Genomic DNA, 15,898 nt, shown 5'->3' on the forward strand with positions numbered 1-15,898 from the left:
ATGAGTGAGCTCAAAAAGAAGGTCACATGATACCATATCATGTACAGTTGTCCAGAGACGTCTGCTGCTGGACACGCTTCCCCTGCCGCGGCCAGCCCTGGCGAGGCTCGCTCTTCTTTATCTGATTTGCTTCATGAGAAAGCACTGAGGACATGTCACCGCCCTCACTGCTGGCATCTACGCAGGGACCTCCTCGCATCCATCTGTGCTGCGCACCGCTGACGGAACAATAAAGGTGACTCCAGAAATTACCCAAATGTTCTATCACTTCGCGGCCTAAAGCTACAGGAGAGAATGCAAGCCAAGAATCAGCGAACCTAAAAATCAGTGTGTGAAGAGGATCAAAGAATTCAAATGAAATGCTGCTGCAGCAAAACTGTCAATTACCCGGCATTCTCTTATTCATTTTGCTTATAGATGTAGGATGGTTTGTGTTCCTTTCTTCGGAGCCGTTATAGAGCATAAGCATGGCAGAAGACTGACTGGAAAAAACTGCCAACCAGATTTGCTATCTACATGCGAAGAAAAAGATGCTGATACAGAAGTCAGTGTATTTTTAAACTTTCTGTAGTTGGCAGGGCAGAAGATGCGACTCAGGGTGAATAACCTCGGGGTCTCTGGAAAGTTCTGAGAACTTCACTGTGACCTAGAAATGAGATGGGATGTTTAATGTTGACGACTTTGGAGCCAAGACTTTGAAGAGCACACTGAACGGATTCTGATGAAGTGACTCTCCTGAGGAGATTGCACATAGATTTTATTAGGATGGAGACTGGTACTTTGCACTTCAAAGATTTTGCCCCCCCCCACAATTTTATCCTTCACTTGTTTCGATGAGATAATATCATGTAGTTAAAATTTGACTGCATATCTATATATATCCAGCATTACATTAGGTTCTTCTTCATATATTTAATCCTAAAAATAATCACATGGCATGTCATTTACCCTCCTTTAAAGATTAAGATATTGTGGCTTAGACTGTTTAATTCTAGAGGTATGAAGATTTGAATCTCTGTCTTCTAAGTCAAGGGATTTTTTTTTTTTACTATAAGCCAGTTGGCTATTTAGAATGCTAATGTATAGCTATTTTCAGATTACACTTCAAAACTTACAGTGCCTTTCACACCACTCCGCTGAGCAAACAGACTAGGTCTCATCCAAAACCAAATCGGATGAAAACCCCTCTATCCTCCAAAAACTTCCAAACTATAACTTTCCCGGAATCATCTCCCATGAATTTGACAAAAATGGTCAAAATGGACCAGTGCGTTATCCAAATTGATCTGTTTGCTATTCTCCACACTTGCCTTTAATTTCTCATTTTTATTCCTTTATCCATGATCATCCCTCTTCCTGGATAGAATTTCATGCTTGATCCACGTGCATCTTTTCAAAGTTACCTGTTCTTCACAGATTATCTCATTACTAGCTTCTTTTTGAAGCCACTTTTGATCATTCTGATTGGATATTATTATTAATGATAGCGAACATTTACGTGTTTCTAGTACATGTCAGGTATTGGCATGTTGTGGACCTGAAATCAGAATTCTTATGGGAGCTAAAGAGGCCACCGACCAGGTAAAGTGGTAGAGATGGAATGTCGGCCCAGGAAGTTAAGCCAGTCACTGTAAAATCCAGGTCCACAACCACTGGCGAGCCACTGCACATCCTCCCCTGTGACGATCTCTCGTTCCTCTGACTACGATATTACACCTGTTATTCTGCATTGGTTTATTACTTTCAGCTTTTCTCCTAAACCTTGAGAGGACAAGCATTATCTTACTTGTCTTTCCAGCCCCTAAATCTGAGATCACCTTTTCAAAGAAAAGAAATAAATTTTACTTCTCACTCTTACACTCAGACGATTTTACTTACTTACAATGCTTCATCCAATTGCTTTTCGACATGGCCAACGCCTTTGTTTGGAGTCAGAGAAAAAAAAAGGACAGGAATAGGTTACACGTGTTTTGCGTTTATCTTATGAATACTTGGGGGCCTTATAGCACTGGGTGTCCGGCGAAGTCCGCATAGCTTTTTGTGAAATTGTGTTGCTTTGGGAGATGAAGGTCATAACCCCTGCTGAGCCAGCCCTAGTCAAACTATCACTGATCCGAACAACCCTCGCTTCCAGCCTTGCTTTTTTGGCCTCTCCTCTTTTACTTTTCTCATTCCCCACTCTTTACTATCGAGGTGACCAGATGTACTGTCTGTCGTGGCAGTGCTCAAGGTCGATGACAGCTACCGCCTCGTCAATTTCTTCTGTTTTGGTTGAAGGCGCTGACGTGGCGAAATTCCCTCTCTGTGTTATCAGTGCCGGTGGCCTTGCCACAGCCCTACCCCGTGCCTCGTTGTCCTCTGCTGGCCTGGGGACGCTGATGATGGTCCCCTACTTGGAAATTCCCCAGGGCTGACCTCGCTTCAAACCAGCTTCTCCTCTCCCCACGGTGAAAGCCTGCTCTCCACTGCTTACAATCCAGAAAGAGCAGAAAGTTTAATCCACGTTAAAATGTTAAAGACTGATAAAAGCTTAATGCGTTTTCTCTCCCAGTAGGCTAAGAACTCAATTTTAATGGGGGGGGGAGCCCATCTTCATTTTCAAATTCCCAAAATATTGATCTCTGCAACGCTGTTAAGTGCGATGCTCCAATAAGTGTGAGGAGGAGGGGGAAAAAGAGCTCCAAGGTTAGGGAAGTTTAGAAAATCCCTGTTCTTTGAAATTCGCAATGAATATTTACTCTCCTGTTACGTAACTTCAGAAATTATGCAACGCCATCAACAAAAAGAACCATCACCGCAATGAAAAATCAAGTTCACATCACTTTCCACAGTGTTTTCTAAATGTATTTCAATACATTAAATATAGTTTGCATTCAGACCACTGCTCTATGGAAGAGCAGTTTGGGAAAGACCCAACACTCTACATGGTAAATAATCTGTTTCAAGAGAATCAGCTTTGTTGCCTACTGAACTCAGACCTAACTGGGAAGTCTCAGAGGCTGTCTACTTAGAGGGCTCCCTGACATTTGTGAGCTTACACACACACACACACACACACACACACTAAAAGACATGGGTGGGAGGCGTCAGAGATGGGGTTTGTGGCAGGGCTCGAAATCGAGACGCTGTATAAAAGGTGAGTTTTTCAGAGCTCAGGGAAGCGGAGCATCAGGCGCACGGGTCCTCCTTTGTGCCTGCTGCCTGATGACCACATCCTCGGCCGAATCAGAAGCTGAGGGAGGAGACGCTGGACTTGGGCATGGACATGCAGGGTGATGCACATCACTACTTAGTGCTCCGGAAGCCCATTATGCCATTAACTTAAAAGGAAATTAATTTAGCACATAGGTCTTCCCCTCTCCCCCCGCATCATAGAGAAAATAAAAAGCTGTTCTTTTCAGGGCTTTATGTTGATTTTCCTATTATTGCTTAAAATATGAATGATTACCATGTACATGTCTGACTAACTCTGAATGATGATAATCAGGAAATCTCTTCCTTTTTTAGTAAACTCACTGATAGCTTAATTCCTTTTTTTTTTATTCCTTTCACAGAATTGTGGATTTACGGAACGCTGAATATTATGATTGATTACAATATCCATATCATAATGAATCAGATGATTCGATCCATCACGTTGCTTACGGGGTATCTGCTCCATATTCTCTGTCTTCCCTGTGAACATGGACACAGAGCTTTTTTGACTCAGAAATACTGAGTGCTCTAAATAATTAAAGACGAAACTGTTTTCTGTGCTTGTGAAAACACCACTTTTGAGTCTCAAATTATAATAACAAAAATAGAGATTAATTTCCAAAACAAAGCAAAATATGTAGAACTTACAAGTTTTCAAAATTCTTCCCATATTTTTCTATTCTTTATCAAAAAAAAAAGAGGGAAATTACATATACAGTTTGATGCAAGAATGATTTCACATGCAAAAACCTTTAAAAGTATATTTCAATAGACACAGCCAGAAGAGAAGAGATTAGGGAGACAAATTTAGGAAACAATACCAATTAATTAAAATGGAGAGGACAGTCAAGTCCCAGGGAGCAGAACAGGGCAAAAAACATTTAAAGGAATAAACCAGAAAACCCTGAAATTCCAATTGAGTCAACTGTATTAATCAGCTTGATAAAAGGATTTCTTCGTAACTGGTATTTATAGATTATAAATACAGTGCATCTGGGTTAATATAAAGACAGTTTGGTCAAATTAAAGTCTATCTTTGAGGGACAGCGGGAAAAAAAAAAACTAGATAACATTTGCCTGCCTAATAGAAAGCGTTTCATACTATACTTCTTTTGTCAGAGTTGAATACAACTCAGAGTCAGTATTTGTGGCTCAAAGACATTTTACCCATAAAACGGATCCTACTGCCTTCAGAAATAGCCAAACACGTTCACAAATCACGGCTTGACTTTCTTTTAATTAGACGCTGTGTAAGACGTCTAAAATGAGGGTGTCGAGAATGGAAGGAAGTGAGGTGCTACGCAAAAGTGGGGTGGTGATACAGGGAGGTCTCACAGAGGCGTATGACTTTAAATGACTCCGTTTAACTGTGGCTCTCTGACCGGCAAGAGTTCTAGTCTCAAACTGGTGGGTCGTGATCTGGCCATCAGGGTAGCTTTAGTTGAGCCAAAGAAAGAGATAAAATATTGAGAAGATGGAAGGAGTAGAGTCATACTATTGCTGCAGTAATGTAACAAAGCTAGTCTGAAAATATGCCTTGGAGCCTGAGCTCTACAGATTTAAATACCACCTCTCAAGTATCCTACCTGTAGGACTCTGGGCAAGTTACCGCTCTTTTCTGAACCTATCTTACAGATTTGAAGAGGGGATTACATGAAAGTGTGCAAGTGAACAGTGCCGTATACGGTCAAGATGGAAAGTAAGCTCCTGTGTTTAGCATAGTCACCGAGATGTAAAGAGCAGCATAGGGAATATAGTCGATCATACCGTGATAACGATGAATGGTGTCAATGGGGTAGCAGAGTCATCGGAAGGATCACTTCGTAAGTTATAAAATGTCTAACCACTATGCTGTACGCCTGAAACTCTTAATAGTGACTGCCAACTGTAATCGGAAAATAATAAAAATGAAAAACAAAGAATCCACACCTTCAAAAAAAAAAAAAAGAAAAAGAAAAACTGTAGTCTAAACTCGACGACTCGCTGCCTCATCAACGCGACTCCCACATCTGCACACACATCCAGCTTCACGCTGACTGGGATTTCCGATGCCGATTACAATAAACCCACGCTGACTACACAGTCGGCCATCGTCGTTATCGACAAAACACCACGGAGCTCAGGGCTAAAGGGGAAGCCTAATGATTGCTTACTGTAGTTTCCACGTTGTACAGTCGGGGAAGATGCACTGGATGGACAAATGACTACTGTCGACGGACGATGCTGTTCCGCTGGGTTTGCACGCGAGACTGGCACGCAGTCAATGGGGTGTTCGCTGATCTTTTAGAAAGATGAAATCATACATGCACCTCGTTATGTTAAGCCATATCGATACGGGCACAGCGCAGAGCAGGAAAGTAAAACTACTGATTGGAATTTTTGCTTGTGGGGGTTCAGTATTAATAGTCTGACGTCGATCTTTCACACTGAACAAGGAGTTCCTGTCAACGCTATTAATGGGTAGCCTTTCGTATAGTCACGAAAAAGCGTGCATGAAGCCCAGTATTTTACGCATTTTATGCGATTGTCATATTGTGATAGCTGTGAAGACAATTTGTGTCTTGATTTGTATCAAACGACGCTCTTGCGTATCAGTACGATCAAGTCACGGAGAAGAATGTTGAACAGTAACTCAAGCTGGCGAATTGTGGTCACTGCTGTAAATGCAGCAAGATCGGCAGTTGACAGCGAAACCATGACCCCCATGCTGTTCACACGTGACCCAAGCTTTCTGAGGGTGCCTGAAAACGAGGCTGCCATGGCAGCTCTGCAAGGACGAGACACCTGCTAAAATAAACTGCCCAGTTAATTATATTGCGTTCTCCAGGACGCATTTCAACACACACACACACACACACACACACACACACCATTTTGAATTAAATACTAGAACTTTTGACATGTCATCCAGTTGCCTGAGTGACCAACCACATCACACATGCCATGCTATGGCTGCAAATTCATCACGTTCTACTAAAATTTAACGTGAGGCCCTGGGGGGAGGGCTGTTCTATTTCTCTCCTTGATTCGGTTACTTCTTCTGACAACAAAACAGCTTCTTACTTTCTCATCATTTACGTAGTGATTGTGATGGGTTGAACCGTGTCCTCCCCGAGTCCTTATGTTGGAAGCATAACCCGAAGGACCTCAGGATGTGGCCTTACTTGGACAAATGGTCTCTACAGATGTAATAGGTGAAGGTCTGATGGGCGGGTCCCTACTCCGGCATGACTGTGTCCGTATATAAAGGGTGCCACGTGAAGAGACAAACTCGCACACAGGGAGAAAGTCATGTGAAGATGCAGAAGCCCAAGAAAGCCCCAAACGGCCAGCGGACCAGCAGAAGCCGGGGCGGAAGCCCGGGACCGATTCTCTCTCGAAGCCCTCAGAAGAAACGCAACAGCCCAACATCTCCATCTCGGACGTCTAACCTCCAGAACCGAGACACAATAAATCTATTATGTAAGCCACCCAGATTGTGGCCCTCCACATGGCAGCCTTGTAAACCAAAACATTAATCATTATAAGGACAAACAGTACAGTGTATCCAGTAGTGCCACAAATGCCATAAGATATAAGAACAATGTTTTACATGTATGTGTGTGTGTGTGTGTGTGTGTGTGTTTAATTTAGAATTCTAAATTTAGAATTCTAAATATTTTGAGATAATGTATGTATGGCATATATATGGAGTGTATATATCACATAACTTATGACATACATATATAGCATAAGCTTTTTTAAAACGTGTTATTCGGTGCAGTCACGTCAGAGAGAAATTACCATGCAATTTATTTTGATTAGGACCCACATGTTTATACGGTGAATGACCCGATCTGGAAGCCAGCAGAAACCGGAGACTTGAGAATTAGAACGTACACAGACCTCAGAGCCCATGACCTCATCTTCTTAAAACTGTTGACCCAATGCTTATAAAACTCTCTGTTGTCATGTAAAATGTTTCTTTGTAGTGGAAAACTACAACCCTTTGGAGATAACAAAGGTTCAGACTACTACGCCAAATTTAAATATCGTGTGACTATTTCGCCCTATTCATTTTACTTCCAGAGTTCTATTCAGGAAAAGAAATTACGTTTAGAAATCAAATGACAATCAGTTTACTAGAGCAATCTACTGATCAAGCTAAGTTTTCACATGTGGACAAATCCTGCTAATATGGTTAGTGTATATCAATCGAGGATAACATATTTCAGATTTAAAAAGGGAAAAGATGAATGGGGGCATTAAATTCGCTAATAAAACATTTATGAAAACTTTGCAGGCTCACTCTAGGTTCATGTCGGTAATTTCTCGACATCATTTTTTGAGATAGAGGGGAAAAAATTGATTGTATCAGAATCAGATGGCTACATGCAAACCATATGTAAAAATTAATCTCCTATTGTTACCAGATTGTAAATGTTTTGAAAGCTGAGAGGATTCATTGCTAATCTTTGTATCCTGGTGGTTAGAATAATGTCTAGCACATAGGAGACCTCTGAACGGACCGCTGTGTGCGTGAGCCCATCAACACTTCGCCTCGCTCAAAAACACGGCATTCGACTGAATAAAGACCAAAAAATAAGAAGTTTAGGCTCGGCCTGTGCAAAAGCTTGTGAAAGTAAGACGAAACCTGTTTTCTTTAAGTCAGAGAGCCATCACGGCTCTGCAGTGGGCTCGGGTACTCCTCCAACTGCAGCCCTGTGCTCGGGGGTGAGGAGCTTCGATTAATTTCCTCGCCCACTTCCCGAGGCCACAGGCAAGTCTCGCCGCAATGCCTTTTCTGCCTGTTGTGTTTCCTGGCACTGTCGAGCACGCCGAGCCCTCTCGTTTGCCTCGTCCTTGCTTTTTATTGACTTTTTTTTATTATTATTATTGACTTCTGCTTGATCACTTGAAGGACTTTAATTTTTATTTGACTGCGCTCTGGCAACAACATGTAGATAGATGATACAGAACCTATTTTCTCCCTGCTTCTGAGCCAGGGCTTAGTACCTTTTCTTCGATGAAAGGAACAAGCCTGGTGTCCGGCACAGTGGTCAGCTCGGAGATATTCCAGGAAGACCACTCGAGGCTTCACTGGCAAAAAGATAAAATGGACAGGAAGCCAAAACAGCCGGTACATTCCCCTGGTTAAAATTCAATAATAACAAACTTTTATATATTTAGTTTTCCTCTTGCTGAACTGACCTACAGCTTCCACGTCCCGCCTCACTTACTTTTGCCCATTTTGGTATCCACAGACACTCTTCCGACCCTGATTCTTCTCATTCCCTTTATTCCTCCTTCTTCTCAGCTTCTTTTAATTACCAGCTGCTGAGGAATATCAGCCAAGGTCAGGAAGCAAGCGTGGGAATTGCATCTTCCACGTACTGTCCATTTTTGTTTAGATGGACTCTCGGCTTGCCTGAAATTACTCCCAGAGGCTTACATTTGCCCATGTCACCACTTTGGAACAAAATTCATCTCTCATACCCTAGGCACCGGCTGTTAAAAAATCTTGAAGTCATAATGGACCCTTGAGTCACAGCTGACTCAAGGTGTTGAATATTTTCCTTCCACAGGAAAAGGAAAAGATAAAAATTCATTCTCTCTCCTTTTCATCCTAGGACTCTCTGTGTGTGTGCTGCTATTAACTTACACACTGACTGTTCTATATGCTCGATGATAACTCTAATAACAGTCAGTGTTTTATCACCTGGAAAATAAACAAAGCAAGATCCTGACTTAGAACAGACCATAGTGTTGATGTTTATTTAGCCTTCCTAAAATGTACTTCTAAACAGATTCAGTTCAGTGAGTTCAAAACCCATCAGCCAGATTTTTTATAATATGATCCTGCTGTTTGGTACTTTTCCTGAGTTCTAATTTGCATGAGCGTTGATCTTATCGTGTGCCTTACCTAAGAAAGCTCTGCAGAGTCATGCCCTCTCTCTTCCCAATTTGAGTGCACCCATAGAAAAAAAATAATTAGATTGTAATTAACTCACTCGAGGCCTTCAAATGACGACTGCTTTCCATGTAAAATAGAGCAGTAAGGTTATCTCACCCGTATCATGTGTGATCAAAGGTCATTTGACTGTCTTGATATGAGAAATAAAGGAACGATAATTTCGTGATAAAATTTAGAAAGAATACAGTCTTCATTTTGGTGAACAAGCAAATGATGATCATGGGTTCCTCCTCACCGACTGAGCGGCATCAGAATGATTTCCACGGAAGCAGGGGTTTTGTTTATTTGGTTCCCCAGTTCCTGGCACATAGTAGACGCTCAGTAAACATTTTCCCTGAAGTTGAGTGATTTGCATGGACTATTTATAGAGCGTACTACACCAGCTACACTTCTCAAAGTCATGGATTCTGCCTTGTTTGCCAAAGCACCTTTATGCTGTAACACAGTGCCCAATACCTCATTGCTAATCAGCCACTAGTTGTTTTAAAAAAAGAAACTTTCGCGTATGAGTGAACCTACGAATGTAGCCATCAGAAGCCCTACTAGTCCAAAACCCTCTCTCCCACAGAGCTACAATTTAATCGAAAGTTATCTCAGTGAACATGCAGTCCTGGTGAGGGCAAGAGAAGCCCAGAAACGCGATGCCACCATTGACGTACTATCAAAGTGACATCTGTCAGATCGGCGTACTGTCTGGATCAAGCGCCTGGAGGGACGGGGCCCGAGACAGGTACATTTAAGCTTACGAGAGGCAGGCAACCGGCCCACGGTGTTCAGACGGAAAGGCGGGCCTTGGGGAAAGCCTCGAGAAGAGGCACCGGCCGCCTTGGGTGGACGTGGTGGCTACAGGCTCCTTAGAGACGGGGCACTGAGCCGAGCGGCGGGGTCGCCGAAGGCACGGGACCTACTTGTGTTTTTCCTTCTGCTTCCCCAGCAGTGGTTTCATTAGTTACAGCACGTCTCTTCTCCACAGAGGAAACAGAATTATTCCCCAGGAAGATTTACTTCTTTGCATTTTAAAGTTTGTGTCCAATTTTTTTTTTGATTGGGGGAGGGAGACTTGGGGGGGGGCGCGCAGGGCAGAGACCCCATTTACTAATGCCAGTTTCCATTCTCCACCAACCTTCATAATTTAGCAAACAGATCCCGTTCCTTGGCGTGCAGAAACGGGAAGGCATGGAGTATATTATGCAACTCCCGCAACTCTAATTAGGACTCTTACCATTTTGAACCTGCAATATACACATGTTAATCTCGGAAGAAAACAAAAATTAGAGCCTCTTTCAACATTACGCACAGGGGGCCATTAAGCTTTTCTGTATCCAACTAGTCAGCACCCCTGCCGCAGTCCTCCGCAGAAGAGCCGATGGGGGGTACTCCGGGCTCTGCGGGGGAGGGCGTCACCCCACGGAGCATCGCTGGAGTCTACAGAGGCCGGAATTTTCCCTCAAACCAACTCCTTACCCTCCCCCCAGACCCTCTGAGTGCAGCCCGACTCCTGGGTGAGTCCAGTGAGTCCAGTAAGGCTCTCAGATGCCACGGGCTCCCTGCAGCTAACCGAGTGACCTCCCTTTGGTAAAATTTAGCATCAGCTACCTCCCTTTGCTGGCAAAGCAATTTTCCTTCCACAAAGTGTGGTGACAGTCTGTGTCCTCCACTGGATTTTGGCATTCTCCTGTATTCTCAGGATCTGGGAATCTGACGTCCAACGCTATCACATTATCTTACAGTTGACCCTTGAGCAGCCAGGGGTTAGGGGCGTCAACCTCTCATGCAGCCAAGAATCCACGCATAACTACGGTATCTCATGCTGTCACATTGTATTATACAGTTGACCCTTGCACAACACGGCTTTGAAGTGCGCTGGTCCACATATATGCAGATATTTTTTCAACTGACACACCAACATTAGGCCTGTGACCTGTCTGGTCCAAGGCTTCTCACTGAGTTTACCTTATTGGCGGGGCGCAAGCAACAACATTTAACCTGGAATTCCACTTTCTCGGCTGTAAGACTAGCTGATCACCGCTCCCCCCACACACTGTTCCCTAAGATTGTTGAAAGATCAGTGAAACGATACATGTGAGAGCATTTTGAAATACGCTAACATTTTATGCAAAACGTAAGCTCTTTTCATCGTTAACCCCCTGTATTTCAATTTTATTTGTTTTTACTCTCACATTGTTAATGTCAATTCTAACTTGATGTAGCCCCCACGGGGTCATTACACGTGGACTCATAAAATTTTATAAATATTTAAATTTTACCTAACTAATGTTTAACCTGAATTTCCCCCACATGTTTTAAACCCATTACTTCTTGAAGTGTCTTTGTGGACTAACGAGAAGAACGGGTCCCTCTCTCCCCCATCACACGTCCGCATGCACCTGTGAACGGTCATCCCTCTGTCTTCTCTCCTTGACACTGAACATTCTCAGGTCTCTCTGCCTTTCCTTAGTGGTCCCATTTCCAAAGCCCTTCATCATTTTTTGTCGTTCTCTTTTAAAACCTCTGGCAAACGTGCCCGTGTTTTTTAAAGTGTGCCATCCCAAATGGAACACAGCGCTCCGATCGAAGGCTGAGGATTGCCAAGCAGAGTCCCATAATCACCTTATTTATTTTATCCTTGGCAATTCTATTACTACAACCAAGGGTGGCATTACCTTTTTCCTTTTTTTTTTTAAACAGCACCTCACTACTTTTTTCTAAAATGTTAACTAGCCTAAATTAGAACTCCAGAGAACAAGAATTAGTAAAATTAATTTACTAATCCTTCTTTTAGTCACATTACCTAGAGCATCGTTCTATAAATATTGGTGCTTAATAAATATGGAGTGGGTCTATGAATATTACTTATACCCAGAAATGGTAGTTTTTTTTTTGATTTGATGAAAATTATGATCCTGCCATCATGTTTAAAACATATGAAAGAACAGAAGATCCATGGCTGATTTCCGTTGGATTACTCAAATAATACAATGAAATTAGCTTTTTAAAAGCAAGTCATTAGAATGAGAGGGGTATAAAAAAAAAAGTTTTACTTAATTTTATTTATATATCTCTTCATGAAATTTTTTGGAAATTCTACCAGAAAACCAGAAACACAAATTATGAAACTAATTACCAACTAACTTAAAATCAATTACTGTACGTAATGCGATAGATGCCCTTATGGAATTTAGCTGGGCTGTCAGGCTTGCTTAATATTTGATTTTTCAGGGCCAAATCTAGAGAAAATATGAAAAGGATTTGGCAAGGTCAGAAACTACAAAGCAGTAAGCCTTGTGCTTCCCTTGTATCTCCTGAGCAGAAAAAAATATATATATCCTACTGGCTGTTCTGACTGTCAAAATTCAAGCTGGAAACCCAGTAGATACATCAGGACTACCTTTTGGGGGAACTAGTAAATGAGAGCAGAAATTGTAATCTCATGCAGATCAGGAGATTAGATTTAAAGGGATCTGAGGTAGTAATGATACCTTTTATCCTCTAAGTATTACGAACATTTTATCTTATCAGACTGGCTAAAAATCTGTTGCCACAATGTTCTGCAGTGAGAAAGTATCAAGTGTGTCAGGGACGATGTAGGTAACCTTCCTTAGCTATTCGGATGAGAAATGACCCACAGTTTAAACACAGCCCTTTCTGGGAGAAGGGAAGAAAGTTCAAGGGGGTCTCCACCCCGGAATAAATTACATATCCTGGACTGCAGGATTTTTTTTTTTTTTGAATACTTGGCAAACATATCTTTAGTATGGCTTTTCACTGACAGTATACAAAGCCAAACTAATCAAAATATTTTTTTTATCAAAGCTTTAAGAATATCACTGGCTAAAATAAATACGTATCTCTTGAAAATAAGGCCCCCAAATTTTTGATTGTTCAGTTATCAAGTACCTATTATGCTAGAAATTTCGAGAAGGACCTAAACATTATAAAATACATTTTTTTTAAAAAACCGTTTATTTGGGTCATAGGACATAGGGATATAAAAAATGATAAAAATGGGAATAAAGACAATCCCTTCCATAAATGGTATTGGTAAAACTGAACAGACACATGCAAAAAAAAAAAAAAAAAAAAAAAAGAACCTGAAACTATATCACTATTCATCACCATACACAAAAATAAACTCACAATGCATTAGCTACTTAAATGTAACACCGAAAATGCAAAACTCTAAGAACAAAAAATTAGTCAGTGAACTCTTTGACGTTGGTCTTAGTGACATCTTTCTGGATACATCTCCCAGGGCAAAAGCAAGAACAACAAAAATAAACCCATCGGACTATATCGAACCACAAAAGCTTTTGCGCCATGAAGCAAACTGCCAACGGAATGAAAAGGCGACCTGCTGAAGGGAGACAAGACTCGCAAACGGTGCATCTGACCAAGGACTGGGATGCAAAATACGTAAGGAACTCACACAGCTCCAGACCAACAAAGCAAACGATCCGATTTACAAATGGGCAGAGAACTTGCATAGACATTTCTCCTAAGAAGGCAATACAGAGGGTCAACAGACATGACAAGATGTTCGACGTAACTATTAGGAAAATGCCAATCAGAGTCAGGATATCACCTTACACCTGTCAGAATGGTTACTATCAATAAGACAACAAAGAATAAGTGTTGGCCAGAATGTAAACAAAAGGGAAAACCCTTGTACAGTCTTGCTGGTGTTTTAAACGGGTGCAGTCACTATGGAGCAGTACAGAGATTCTTCCGAAAACTAAAAATAAAACTACCATACGACCCGGCAACCCTACTTCCAGTTATTTATCCAAAAAAAAATTTAAAAAAAAAAACTATTTTGAAAAGATATATGCATCCCAAAGTTCATTGTAGAATTATTTAGAATAGCCAAGATATAGAAGCAAGGTGTCGATGGATAGATGAATGGATAAAGAGCATAGAAAATATACACACGCACACACAGAAGAACATTACTCAGCTATAAAAAAGAATAAAATCTTGCCATCTGGGACAATGTGATTGAACCTAGAGGGCATTACACTAAGAGAAACAGTCAGGCAGAGAAATACAAATACCATATGATTTCACTTTTATGTGGAATTGGAAAGAATGTATCGACAAACCAAACAAAACCTGAACTCGTAGATACAGTGAGCAAACTAAGGGTTGCTGAATGGGAGAGAAGTGGGGGTAAGGGCGACAAAAGGTGAACGGGATTCAGAAGTGCAAACTGCTAGTTACACAAACGGTCGGGACGTGAGGAATAGAATCGATAACATTGTAACGTATGGTGACAGATGGTTACTAGACGTATTGCGGTGATCAGTCTGTAAGATACAAATGTCTATCGTGTTACCTAGAACTGATATTATATGTCAACTTTAGTTTTAAAATAGTTTATTCACCCCTCCGCCCCCCCCCCCCAAAAAAAAAGATCTGTTGAAAGAAAAATACATTTTAAAAAAATGATAAGTTCCCACCACCAATTTCAGCTTTTAGCCTACTTCACTACTGGACAGCATTTTATACTGGCGACTACGATCTAATTCATGAATCTTTCCTCTCAGGCAGGTGCTTTATCCACATATGTAGCTATTTCTTCTTTGTTGTCTTTCACCGTGTATGCCCAAATGCTCTTTGTGCCCCCGAAGTCTATCCGGGGCCATGAGTCATTTGATCCATTCCCATGCCTTCGATTTCCATTCACATGCTGGTAGCCTCTTTTAAGTTGAGAATCTCTGGTTGCATATTTGGACTCAAGGTACTTTGAGCAAAAGAAGGAATTTATTATGCGGAGATAATGCTGTGTTCTAGAAGTCAAGTCCCAGGAACACAGCTCAGCTCAGGGAAGGTCCAACTTCGATTTCCTGTGAGAACCAACCCATCCTGCAGGCATTCGTCCTCGTCCTAACTGACACCGACCGGCAGAGCAGGGTCCGCATACGACGGAGGTGGCCATGGGGCCTTCGCCGAGGGGGGCAGGGGGTACGATGGGGCAGTTATGTGCTAGACCATGAACTTGTGGGATGCTGAAATGAGCATCAAATCGATGTACACACTCTTTTTTTCTTCTTCCTTCTCCTTCTTTTTTTTTTTTTTTTTTTTTGAGGTTGAATCCTAATCCAGTATTTGTGGAATTTTTGGTGCTGTTGTTTGTTTGGTTTTGCTTACAACACACTATTGGGTAGAAAAAATGCAGTATATATAATAACTGTTAAAGCAGTCAAACCGCCCTGGATTCCATTCCCATAAGGCCTGTGAGTGCAGGAAAAAAAGTCTACTGGATTCCAACTACACGCTCGGTCCGATAGTATCCGGCGCATAACAGAGACTAATAACGGCGACACGAACGAAGTAAATAGGGAAATTAATCACTTGGACCAACATCTAACGGACACTGCCCGTGTCTTTTCCTGAGAAGTGCTGTTTAAAGAGCTTTCATTCCACGCACGCGGGTTAGGCTGTATTCCTAACTGTATTCTCACGCCTGCTCACAGAACAGAGATGATGTTGCGCATCCGATGTAAGGAACACAAAATCGAAATAGGATACTTGCTGAAAGTTTTTCATGAGGCATTAACAGCTCTGTAAATTAAAGTTTTCATCTGCGCCGTTTTATGACGTAAACAAGGAGAGAACGGCGTCAGATGCAGGCTGCAGCCTACCGCCTCGCCTCAACACAGTTTCGGTGAGTGTCAAATTGATTTTGCCATCCTTGATTCTGTTTCTCTAATTTTTTTCTGACTCCTGAATTTAGAAGTATGCAGAAGAAAT

General features: G+C 41.8%; 1 protein-coding gene across 1 annotated transcript in view; it reads right to left on the bottom strand.

The window, feature by feature from the left end:
* Positions 1–15,898, bottom strand: part of USH2A (usherin) — a 526,768-nt gene that overhangs the window by 329,225 nt on the left and 181,645 nt on the right. The window lies entirely within an intron of this gene.

The sequence above is a fragment of the Rousettus aegyptiacus genome, unplaced genomic scaffold (genome assembly GCF_014176215.1).
Source record: "Rousettus aegyptiacus isolate mRouAeg1 unplaced genomic scaffold, mRouAeg1.p scaffold_m13_p_18, whole genome shotgun sequence".
Classification (NCBI taxonomy): domain Eukaryota; kingdom Metazoa; phylum Chordata; class Mammalia; order Chiroptera; family Pteropodidae; genus Rousettus; species Rousettus aegyptiacus.